Source organism: Sander lucioperca, chromosome 21, assembly GCF_008315115.2.
Source record: "Sander lucioperca isolate FBNREF2018 chromosome 21, SLUC_FBN_1.2, whole genome shotgun sequence".
NCBI classification, from domain to species: Eukaryota; Metazoa; Chordata; class Actinopteri; order Perciformes; family Percidae; genus Sander; species Sander lucioperca.
This window is the reverse complement of record NC_050193.1, coordinates 2,109,619-2,122,761: the sequence shown is the minus strand read 5'-3', so window position 1 is coordinate 2,122,761 and position 13,143 is coordinate 2,109,619. Positions and strand designations below refer to the sequence as shown.

The 13,143-nt window shown below is 43.8% G+C and overlaps 1 protein-coding gene across 2 annotated transcripts in view; it reads left to right on the top strand.

Annotated features, from left to right (window-relative positions):
* LOC116062299 (cephalotoxin-like protein) overlaps positions 1–13,143 on the top strand; it is a 1,100,540-nt gene that overhangs the window by 605,132 nt on the left and 482,265 nt on the right. The gene's annotated exons all lie outside the window — the stretch shown is intronic.

Sequence of the window (13,143 nt, the reverse complement as noted above, 5' to 3'; positions counted from 1 at the left end):
TGGCCTCCTTGAATCCACACTGCGAGTCTGCACGTTAATCATGTAGGATTAGAATAGCTATATGATGTACACTTTCTCTTTCAAATTATTGTCTCCAGTGAATGCTAGCTAAGTTAGTTATCTCCGTAATACAATACAGGCAACAATAATTGCAATACCTGTCCAACTCGATAAATGATGTGCGCTCTGCACATAGCTGGAGCTATCCGAACAAAAAAATGTTAATATAATTTTTTTTAACAATGCTTCATCTTACCTTGGATATAGACGAGCTGCTCAGGTCCTAGACCAGTGAAGCGAATGTGGGATTAAAATTAAGTTTTTCCCCTCTTGTGTGCCCTGTTCGTCAAAAACCCCATTTCAAATCAATAACAGTCCTGTCCATGTCCATCTACTTACTCTTTACAAATATGTATACTTCTCATTTTCTAAACGAAGAAGCTGTTGCTGTGACATCCAGAACCAAACCTGATATTGCCAGATCTGCAGCGGCATTCACCATCAGTGTCCGGGAACAGTGCCACTTGTCACAGGTACATTTGTCTTGATGGGCAAATGCTTTAATGGTACTATTAATATCATATTTGTGAATAATTCCTTGAAACAATATTTATTAAAATATAATTAATTCCTTTCAATATTTGAATGTAAACTATGGGCCTGTTAGCAATAATTATATGGGTGAAGAAATAATTTAAATTTTAAATATTTTCACAGAGAACTGTCAACAGTGTCATCTCAGGGGTGCAACAGTACCAAGCTGCTCTCCTTGACACGCTAAAGGAGAGAATCAGAAGGGTGTTTGAAGAAAATCCAGAGACAACTACTCAGCTCTAAGATCAGGCTTTGGCTACATTTGATACATTCATGGATCCTTTCTCAACCACAGCATATGGACAGAATAAAACTATTCAATCCAGTCATCCCAAAGGAAGTTGTAGTGTCCCAGAAGATTTGTTGGGTAAAGTGTGGTCTTTCAAGGATCATGGCCTTAAGAAGCAAAAGTTTTTACTATGTACCACTCATTCAAAGTCTTAAGCAGTTACTGACCAATTCCAGAATCTTCACCATGTTGAACACTGTACCACAAAGAAGTAGAGAGGGATTCTTGTATGATTTTACTGATGGAGCCCTTTTTACATCCCATCCATTATATTCTCAAAGGCCAAATGCATTGCAAATACTACTGTACACTGATGAAATTGAAATATGTAACCCTTTAGGCCCACATTAGAGCCTGGATCGGGCCGAATTTTTCCCTCCGAACCCGGCCCGAGCCCGACAGAGCCGTGACCGAACCTGTCAGGCATTATGATATTTATGTCTGAGCCCAGCCCGAGCCCGACACAGTTAAAATCTCGTTGTTTTTTTTTCTCATACTAATGACACATGTACGTTTGTTTGTGTGGAAAGCCCGCTTTTATTAAGCAACTGGAAGGCATTCGGAAATTTCAACAGATGAGCGCATCAGCGCACACGGGGGAACATGCGCACGTTAATAAGCTGTTTAATTTAAAATGTTCAATGTGTTAACCTCTCCTGATCGCTTCGATTCCGACCGTGATCAGAAAACCAGGGGAGACTCGTTACCTCCAGGGGCGACGTTATTTAACGTCGGGGTTAAAATCCTGTTTCTGGTGAGACGATGAATGAACTTGGTTTTCAGTCTGGGGTTTATCTCGGACACCGCACACACTGTGTACTAAATTTAAAGTTATTCCACCAACTCTGCTCCGGTCACATCTACACGTAAATGTACACTTCCTGCATTACTCCAAATACTAAGTTACTCATCTAGTAAACTAGTATTCACATGAAATAAAACAATAAACCAATAAAGACCATTCAACAAAGCACACTGGGTAATAACAAATTCAACACTGGTTGCTATGGACTCATCACTAGGCTTCCTCAGTCAATGTATATTTTAGCATATAGGTAAAGTTACCGAAGCTGAACATTATCCAAAACTCCATTTCTCAGACGAGCGTCGACTTGGGAGCTTGCATGCTACCACTCCTTCCTTCTCAAATGCCTTGAAAAGGCTGTCGTTTGCACAATTTCAAATCACCGGGACCCAGGCGCAGAGCTGTGGGCGTGGGAATCAGAAATTCAAAGTGTGTTGGTGTGCAAAGCGCTGCAATAATCACAACAACCATGGATTGCTGTTGTGGCCAACAACTGGAAACTTTATACATTGTTCATCTGCTTTCATTACTAAATTCACTTCTGAGACTTTTTTATGCGAGAAATCAACTATGTAGAGCTTAAAGCCCATGGTGCAGGGTTTATTTTCTAATGAATTTGTGCAATTTGCTTGTTGGTAATAAACATTTAAACTGTTACCCAACAACATCAAATACAATGGATATCACAAAATGGAATAAAATACGAAAAAGTAGTACTATTTTACAGCGGTTTGCAATGATTCTCTTTTCCCCCACAATGCATTGCATTACGTCACGTTGGGGAGACGACAGACGAAAGCCCCGTCTCTGTTCACTGTCTATGGGCTCGTCTCTGCCACTGATGTTGCAAAATGTGACTTTTGGTCTCGACCGAGTCCATGTGTCTTTATTATGTGTATACTAATATTGGAGGGAAAGTGAAACACAGCTTGGACGGGGATACTGTTCGGATTTTCACAAATTTAGACAGCTAGCTACACCGACGTTTGCTAACGTTAGCGCAACAGCGTTAGCCTAGACTGCTAGCTAGGTAAATATTACGACTGCCTTCTGAGTTTCCTATATCTGCGTCCACATTGTCAACATAAGACATGTTGCGTTAGTGCTCCTTTTGTAGCACTATTTTATTGAATGAAATGTTAAGCTTTGCTCCTACGAGATGGGTGGGTTTTTGTTAGCTACATACAAAGCTAACTGGCTATAGTTAGCCTGTATGCTAGCGGAATTAGCTAACGTTGCATAACCAGCCAGCAACTTCAGCAATCAGCAGTAGTTTCGGTAAGCTAACCACGACAGTATTGTTGCCCACAATCAACCTCTGCTGCTAAAAGCAATCAATCTGCAGTGATGTTTGAAATAGAGACGCTTGTGGATGTGTTAGCTGTCATGGTTAGCTCGCCGGAACTACTGCCAAAGCTGCTGGCTGGCTACGCAACATTAGCTAATTCCGCTAGCACAGGCTAACTATAGCCAGTTAACTTTGTGTGTAACGTAGTAACAAAAACCCACCCATGTCGTAGGAGCGAAGCTTAACATTTCATTCAATACAATTATGGTACAAAAGGAGCACTAACGCCACATGTCTTATGTTGACAACGTGGACGCAGATACAGGAAACAACGAAGGCAGTCGTAATATTTACCTAGCCGTCTAGGCTAACGCTGTTGCGCTAACGTTAGCAAAACGTCGGCGTAGCTTTAGCTAGCTGTCTAAACTTGTGAAAAGCCGAACAGGATCCCCATCCCCAAAAGAATACCAAGATGGCGCCGCAGAATGGCGACACGGTGTGTTGGAGCGCTCTGTTTAGTTTTGTTTTGTGTTTTAACTTTGTTTCTTGTGATGGTACCCGGATCTCATTCACAAGTGAAGAGCTTGTGAACTTCAGGGCAACAACACCATCAGACTTATTTCCCACTTTTCTTCTCCCTTCACTGGAAATTTTGGACATTCTGGTCAAAGGTGCGCTCACCTTTGCTCACGCAGAGAAACGCCGGAGGAGAGGGAAACGGGCCGGTGCGCTGGTGCGTCTCCGCCAGCGAGGATCACGCACACCGTTACCTGGAATATTCCTCTCTAACGTGCGCTCTCTGCCCAACAAAGTGGAGGAATTACAACTGCTGTTGTGGGGAAACAGGGACTTTTCTTCATCTGCTGTTTTGTGCTTCACGGAGACGTGGCTCTATGGATTAATACCGGACTCTGCGCTGCAGCTGGCAGGCTTCCAACTCTACAGAGCGGACAGAGACACGGACCTCTCCGGCAAAACTAAAGGTGGAGGAATCTGTTTCTACATCAACAGCGGTTGGTGCAACGACGTGACAGTGATCCAGCAGTTCTCCTGACCTGGAGTATTTCACCATAAACTGTAAGCCTTTTTATTCACCCCGTGAGTTTGCTTCATTCATTCTGGTCGGTGTTTACATCTCACCGCAGGCCAACGTGCAGGACGCGCAGCGCATGCTTGCCGACCAGATACTGTGTGTGGAGCGGACCAACCCGGACTCCCTAGTTATTGTCCTTGGTGACTTTAATAAAGGGAACCTCACTCATGAACTCCCTAAATATAGACAACATATTAAATGCCCGACCAGAGAGGAGAACATTCTGGATCACTGTTACACCACAGTCAGGGATGCTTATCACGCCGTCCCCCGTGCTGCACCGGGGCACTCTGACCACGTCATGGTCCACCTGATCCCCGCCTACAGGCAGAAACTAAAGCTCTGCAAACCTGTAGCGAGGACATCAAGGAACTGGACCAGTGTAGCTGTGGAGGATCTCCAGTCGTGTTTGGATTGTACTGACTGGGATGTGTTCAGGACTGCTACCAACAGTCTGGATGAGTACACAGAGGCTGTGACGTCATACATCAGCTTCTGTGAGGACTGCTGTGTTCCATCAAGCACCAGGGTGAGTTACAACAATGACAAACCCTGGTTCACAGCCAAACTCAGAAGGTTAAGGCTGGCTAAGGAAGAGGCGTTCAGGAGTGGGGACAAAGACAGATTTAAAGAGTCAAAGTACAAATTTAGCAAGGCAGTGAAGGAGGCTAAACATCGGTACTCTGAGAAGCTCCAACGCCAGTTCTCAGCTAATGACTCTGCGACTGTCTGGAAAGGACTTAGGCAGATCACCAACTTCAAGCCTAAAACCCCCCACTCCTTCAATGACCGACACCTAGCCAACGACCTGAACGAGTTCTACTGTCGATTTGAAAGACAAAAGGACACCATCCCCCACGACACCTCCCTACAGCCACTGTGCATCACCTCCACCTCGCCCACCTCAGCAGGGTCCTGGGCCCCCCCACCAATGCCCTCCTTAAAGGTCCCCTCCACCTCCACCCCCCCTCCCACCTCAGTGACGACTCTCTCCATTCACGAGAGGGACGTCAACAGACTGTTCAGGAGACAGAATCCCAGGAAAGCTGCTGGACCGGATGCTGTCTCCCCATCCAGCTTGAAGCACTGCGCTGACCAGCTGTCTCCAGTGTTCACAGACATTTTTAACACCTCACTGGAGACATGTCACGTGCCAGCCTGCTTCAAGACCTCAACCATAATCCCTGTCCCCAAGAAGCCAAGGACCACAGGACTTAATGACTTCAGACCCGTCGCCCTGACCTCTGTGGTTATGAAGTCCTTTGAGCGCCTTGTGCTTTCACACCTCAAAGACCTCACCGACCCCCTCCTGGACCCCCTGCAGTTTGCCTACAGAGCCAATAGGTCTGTAGACGATGCAGTCAACCTGGCCCTCCACTACATCCTCCGGCACCTGGACTCCGCAGGAACCTACGCCAGGATCCTGTTTGTGGACTTCAGCTCTGCCTTCAATACCATCATCCCGGCTCTGCTTCAGCAGAAACTCTCCCAGCTTGGTGTGCCTGACTCCAACTGCAGGTGGATCACTGACTTCCTGTCTGACAGGAAGCAGCATGTGAAGCTGGGGAAACACGTCTCCGACTCACAGACCATCAGCACCGGATCCCCCCAGGGCTGCGTTCTTTCTCCTCTGCTCTTCTCCCTGTACACCAACAGCTGCACCTCCAGTCACCAGTCCGTCAAGCTTCTGAAGTTTGCGGACGACACCTCCCTCATCGGACTCATCTCTGATTGAGACGAGTCCGCCTACAGGTGGGAGGCTGACCACCTGGTGACCTGGTGCAAGCAAAACAATCTAGAGCTCAATGCTGTAAAGACAGTGGAGATGGTTGTGGACTTCAGAAAGAACCCAGCCCCGCCTGCCCCCATCACCCTCTGTGGCTCCACAATTGACACTGTGGAGTCTTTCCGCTTCCTGGGAACTACCATCTCCCAGGACCTCAAGTGGGAGCTGAACATCAGCTCCCTCGTCAAGAAAGCACAACAGAGGATGTACTTCCTGCGGCAGCTGAAGAAATTCAACCTGCCAAAGACAATGATGGTGCACTTTTACACAGCCATCATTGAGTCCATCCTCACATCCTCCATCACCATCTGGTACGCTGCTGCCACTGCCAAGGACAAGGGCAGGCTGCAGCGTGTCATTCGGTCAGCTGAGAAGGTGATTGGCTGCAATCTGCCGCCGCTCCAGGACCTATACGCCACCAGGACTCTGAAGCGTGCTGGAAAGATTGTGGCTGACCCCTCCCACCCCGGACACAAGCGCTTTGAGCCACTCCCCTCTGGCAGGAGGATGAGGTCCATTAGGACCAAAACCTCACGCCACATAAACAGTTTTTTCCCCTCCGCCACTAGCCTTCTAAACAAGGCTCGGAATCCATCCTGACTCTCTCCACACCCCACCTCTGGCTCCTCATGCCACTGTACCTACTCTGCTGTAGCGTCCCTTTTCACTACTGTTTAACTCATTTTACTATTTATTTAAATTTATTTTATCGTTATTAATACGTACTGTGTGTATATGTTTATACTTATATTGTTTATATCTTTTTATCCTTCTTATATTTGTATATTTGTATGTGTGACATGCTCCAACAACACCATGACAAATTCCTCGTATGTGCAACGTACTTGGCAATAAAGCCCTTTCTGATTCTGATTCTGATTCTGATTCCATCCAAGTAATAAATAAACACTAGGCAAATATGTTGTTACTGGAGCTAGTAGGGTCCATCAAAACGTGAGATATCCAATCGAAAATGTGTTTACAACGTCGGGGGATTTCACAGGTGGGACTGACTGGCAAGTTAGCCCACAGCTAACATGATGCCTTCTATTTCTAGATCTAGCTAGATTACGAGTACTTATCTGAACTAACGACATGGTCACTGTCACTAGATATAAAGAAAACATTGACTTTCACTCGGTGCTATTCACTGACCGTAAAAACACATCTTCCTCATCCCAGTCAGTCACCATAGTTCTAGTACTAGGCTGAGGCACGTCTCCCCAACGTGACCTCATCACCGAAGTGCGTTAAAAAACCCACTAAACGACTAAAACTGTAAAAACTGGCCTTTAACACTATTTGGTGACATTTTTAACAATGATATACATATGTTGAGTGCTTTATGTACCCATTAATCAACTGTGGTGGTTAACCTGCAACATGGGCTTTAAGTATGGGCCGTTTAATGAAAATTCATGGCTAATTGCAAATTTGGTCCGACTGTGTCGGAGTTCAGAAGCTCCACAGTCTTTCATGACAGCTGGCCTGAGCTCTATCAGGAGACTCACGGACAAGAGGCGTTTAGTTCTCTTATCTTTTGTTTAAATAACTCAACACACATATCCATTATAAGATTAACTGGAACCTGTGGTTTTTCGAAGTTCGAAGAAACGATTGAGGGCATAACGTAACAAGCTCGCTGACTCCAAACTCGTGTTGCTGTCATGTTGCTATTTTTGTTGGGTCAGATCTATCTGCTAGTTATAGGGGGCCGAGACTGAGAGCTACATTGAAAAGTATGCACCAAACAAGCCATTTTGAAATGTTGCTGGTTTCATGAATACAAAAGTTGGGTGACCCTCCCCCCTAGACTAAAAAACATTGGGTGACCCTCCCCTCAACAAAAAAATAAAAAGACATGACCCTCCCTTATTTTCCTCCAGTGGTCCATTCCATAAATATCGAACATTCTCAATGGAGGACTTTTACTGTAACAGAGTATTTCTACAGTGTGGTATTAGTACTTTTACTACAGTAATCTGAATACTTCTTCCAGCGCTGCTCAAGTGTTTCCATTTATTTGCTCCTTTTTATATCCACTCAGCGCTTTACGTTATCAGAAGATGAAACAGGAGTGTATTAGATTCTGTCTGAACATCCCAGAATAATATCTAACACGTTCTCTCTCCGTGTTTCAGGGTCATCGGCGCAGATACACGCCTCCTAAAGCTCGTCTGCTCGCCTGATACACCCTGAACTACTACAACTACTATTTCTAGTCATAGTTCCATTGTCTTTATAGGGAGGAGAGGGAGGAGAGGGAGGAGAGGAAGGAGAGGGAGGAGATGGAGGGGAGGAAGGAGAGGGAGGAACACTAACTTTTTGTAAACAGCTCGTAGGACCAAACGTCTCTGTCTGTCCTTTACACTACATCTGAACCAACCTTTGGACAACCTCTGAACAACCTCTGTGAACTTGTGTTATAAATAAATGAAAATTATTTCAAACGTTGTTGTGTTGTTGACTGAGTTTCTGCTTCCTGTCATCTGAAATAATGTTCACACTTTATAAAACATGATAAACACATATTTAATGAAACTTTAGTCAAACTTATTTCACTGTTAAACATGTTTATTACTCATTATTATTAAGGCTTTAATAAGAGTTTATTCTTGCACACATCACAACATTTTCTATATTATTTTGTAAGTAATAAGTGTTTGTTAATGTTTTTATTAAAAGCTCAACATTTTTATATGATATGAATATGTAATAAGTCACATTTCACAGCTTTGTGTTGGTGTAAAGAGTTTATTTACAATTTGACACAAATATTCAGGATGAAACAAGAGATCATGTGATAAACATTTAATACAATAACTCTGGAGAGGACAGGAAGGAGAGGGAGGAGAGGAGAGAGGGGAGAGGAAGGAGAGGGAGGGGGGAGATGAAGAGGGAGGGGAGGGAGAGGGAGAGGAGAGGAGGGTGAGAGAAGAGAGTGAGAGGAGCGAGAGGGAGGAGAGAGATGAAACGAATGAGAGAAAGGAGAGGGAGGGAAGAAGAGAAAGGAGAGGGAGGAGAGGGGACTGAGGACAGATTTATAAGGCTGAGAGATAGACAGACAGACAGACAGACAGGCAGACAGAGAGACAGACAGACAGACAGACAGACATACAGACAGAGTCACAGACAGACAGACAGTTTTATACGGCACAACATTTGTGAGCAAATAAAAAAATAAAACATTTTTAAAGTAGGACAGAGTTATAACGCTCCATGACATGTTTTATCTGTTACACTGTCAATATTGAACTTTAAAATCAATAATTAACAAATAAACTTCACCACAACATTTGGCAGAAAAATCATTAGACATCATCCCCAAATGGTTGAAAAGTTAGGTTATGTTTACTCAGTTTTCTGCAGAGATGGCAAAAGTACTTCCCGTACTCAGGTAGAAGTACAGATACTTGTGTTAAAAAATACTCTGGTAAAAGTAGAAGTATATAACTTCTTTACTCAAGTAAAGTACTACCTGGACCACCCAAATGTTACTAGAGGTCAAGCTGAGAAGCTTCAGTGGACATGGAACAAAGGCTCTTTATGTTCCATTTGAAATGGATGTCTGCCAAAAGGCCTAAAACAGTGATTTTCAACCACTGTGCCGCGGCACACTAGTGTGCCGTGAGAGATCGTCCTGTGTGCTGTGAGAAATTATCCGATTTTACTTAATTGGTCCAACAAATGTTTTTATTGAGTTACTGCAAATGATTTGCCATTGTTGGGCATCTGTGCCTGCAATATGATGACTGGCAGAGACTTTAAATACTATTCTGTATCAGTAGGTGGCAGTATAGCGCAATAATGACCTTGTTGATTTAATACAATAGAATTACTGCCACAGGGCTCCAGACTGCGACCAAATGGTCGCATTTTGCAACCAAAATTTGAGAGTGTGCGACTGAATTTTACATCCAGTCGCACATGTGCGACCAGTAAATTTGCCCCCTTTTTTACACGTTAAACGTTGAAATTTCGGTACCTGAGAGCGTGTAAGCGCAAGCTTATCTGTCCTCCCTGAAAATTGACAGAGAGCAGAGCTCTGACACAAACACACACACTCACACACACGCATAGCTGCGGACGGTGCAAACTACGTCGGCTCTGCAGTTTTGTTGAAGTCACAGTGAGTCACGGAAATGCCGATAAAGTGGTTTCAAGTGTGGTTACAGTTTTTCATAACTTCACGCAGACAGCGTTTGCTGTGATATGATATTAATGGAGAGCCGAAAGTGGTCGCGGTGCTGTTGACGTTACACTTCCTCGGAGACGAGCAGCCAGGCACAACGGTGGTTTCTGTGCCCTGGTGAATGACTGACAGGCTGAGGTTGTAACCGGCAATTTCCACTGGATGCGGAACGTCTGCGGAACGTCTCCGGAACGTCGACAGAGTCATTAGGTTTCCATTAAAGTCAATGTGTGTATTTCCACTGACTGCAGAATGTCTGCGTCCCGACTCCGTCCCAGTTCCGTCAGTCCGCAGCACTCCGGAGCAGATACCAGAGCTTCTATTTTTGACGGACGACGGAGAGCTCCGCAGCAATTCAGCACAATTCAGTTTGTGCGGGACAGGAAGTCGAGCACAGAAACAAAATAAAACATCCGGTTATTTTTCAAAATAAAATACACCGTGCTCACGGCGGATCATATTTCCCTGCACTACACCTTGAAAACACAGCACAGAGTAGTTTCCCCTCTACGCCTCTGGATGGAAACAAACTGTTGTTGGTTTTGTGGTTCTGTTCATAGAAACTACATCCTGTTATATCGCGCAAACATACGTGAATTCGCGAGATCTCGTGGTCGGCTGGCCGCAGCCGTTACACAACAAATCAGGACCTGGTGTGTATTGACGGACGGCGGAGCACGCAGCCGTTCTGCAGTGGAGCCGGTCCGCAGACGTTCTGCATCCTGTGGAAATCCACGGTAAGGCAAGGCAACTTTATTTCTACAGCACCTTTCAGCAACAAGGCAACTTTACTTCTACAGCACCTTTCAGCAACAAGGCAACTTTATTTCTACAGCACCTTTCAGCAACAAGGCAACTTTACTTCTACAGCACCTTTCAGCAACAAGGCAACTTTACTTCTACAGCACCTTTCAGCAACAAGGCAACTTTATTTCTACAGCACCTTTCAGCAACAAGGCAACTTTATTTCTACAGCACCTTTCAGCAACAAGGCAACTTGTTTGTTTCATGACTTGATTATCATGACAGTGATGGGGCTTTCAGTTAACCTTCTATGTTGCATCTTCTAAAGTGACACTGAATTTGAAACAGCACATTGTAATTTCTGCATCTATTATCAGAGTATTTATTAGTAAAGTAGTTTCGTGTGCATCCCACAGTGACAAGATGTAAGCAGTAGGGCCGAGATCATCGATGTAAACCTGCAAAAGCGATGCATACATTTTTAAAAAGGAAAAATGCAGATTCTGATCTTATTAGGCTACAATGTGTCATTTTGTAACATTTTTGGTTGGTGGTGTGCTGTGGGATTTTTTTTTTATGTAAAAAATGTTTGAAATGTTTGTGGCTCAAAAAAAGTTGAAAAGCACTGGCCTAAAACATCACATATAGGAATAACAACTAACAACCACTAGATGGCAGCAGCGTATAAGAAATGAACTGACAGCAAGTCAATCTTTGAACATGGAGTGCTAATAATAATAAATGTAATATGCAAGGGGGAAAGCCTCTCTCCACAACGCCTAGCTCCTATGGCGCCATCACCCCCCGTTAGCATCCCATTGACTGCCATTCATTTTGACGTCACTTTGACAGAGAATAACTTTACATCTGAAGAGTTTAAAGACTCTATTTGTCCATTGTTTATTTCTAAAGAAACACGAGAATGTATAAAAGGCTCCATTACCTTGTACCTCACGTTATGGCTCCGTAGCAGACGTTTTTATAAAAATAGGCTAACGATTGGGTCATAACCACGAGACTTACTGTCTCATAGTAGAGGAATTACCGTATAGTACAGGAGAAGCTCTCAGGCAGTTTGGACTTCCATTAGCTGTTTAAGTTTAATTACTAATGTTAACTATCATTTTAGTGATCAATAATTAGCCTGTGTCTATGTTATCTCCTTACATATACCTACGCTCTCCGTCTCTGCTAGATTGGGAATGATTGAGATTTCTCTTGGCACAGCTACCAGAAGACTTCCAACTTTCAGACAGGTTGCTCACGTCACATCTACGTCTTCAAGCTCAGTTGGAGGCTGCTCAGTAACGCTCAGCCATCACCGGGAAAGAGACTTCTAATATCCTTCACTGGTCTGCGTCCAGAGACACGGGATCTGTTGGTCCATTTCTTAAAAAAAAACTGTCTATGGTAATATGTCAGGCTCAGAATTTTTCCATACTACTACTGTATGTGCTAACGTTACTGCCATCAAGCCGCAATGATTTGCTGCGAATAAATGCTGCCTAATCTGTCGAGTCGTCTTGTAGTGGTGCATCAAGTGCAACGTACAGTATATTCCCATCCAATTAGACTGAATTTGGTATTGATGACGCGAAAAATAACATTAACTCCACGTGTTGTGTTAACATTGGGAGTTTACTTTGACTTTGTATACATGTAAATCAGTGTTTTTCAACCTTTTTTGAGCCACGGCACATTTTTTACATTAAAAAAAATCCCACAGCACACCACCAACCAAAAATGTTACAAAATGACACACCGTGGCACACACCGTAAATCAACATGCTATTCACATTTCTACTAATTTCCACTGTTTTACTAATAAATACTCTGATAATAGATGCAGAAATTACAATGTGCTGTTTCAAATTCAGTGTCACTTTTGAAGATGCAACATAGAAGGTTAACTGACAGCCCCATCACTGTCATGACAGTCAAAGAATATTTATATATTTTGTTTATTATTGTATTTGTATATTATTTTTTAGCCTGTTTTATTTTCATCATGACCGTTTTTAATTGCTCTGTAATGTTTCATGTAAAGCACTTTGAATTGCCTTGTTGCTGAAAGGTGCTGTAGAAATAAAGTTGCCTTGTTGCTGAAAGGTGCTGTAGAAGTAAAGTTGCCTTGTTGCTGAAAGGTGCTGTAGAAATAAAGTTGCCTTGTTGCTGAAAGGTGCTGTAGAAGTAAAGTTGCCTTGTTGCTGAAAGGTGCTGTAGAAAGGTGCTGTAGAAGTAAAGTTGCCTTGCCTTACAACCTCAGCCTGTCAGTCATTCACCAGGGCACAGAAACCACCGTTGTGCCTGGCTGCTCGTCTCCGAGGAAGTTTAACGTCAACAGCACCGCGA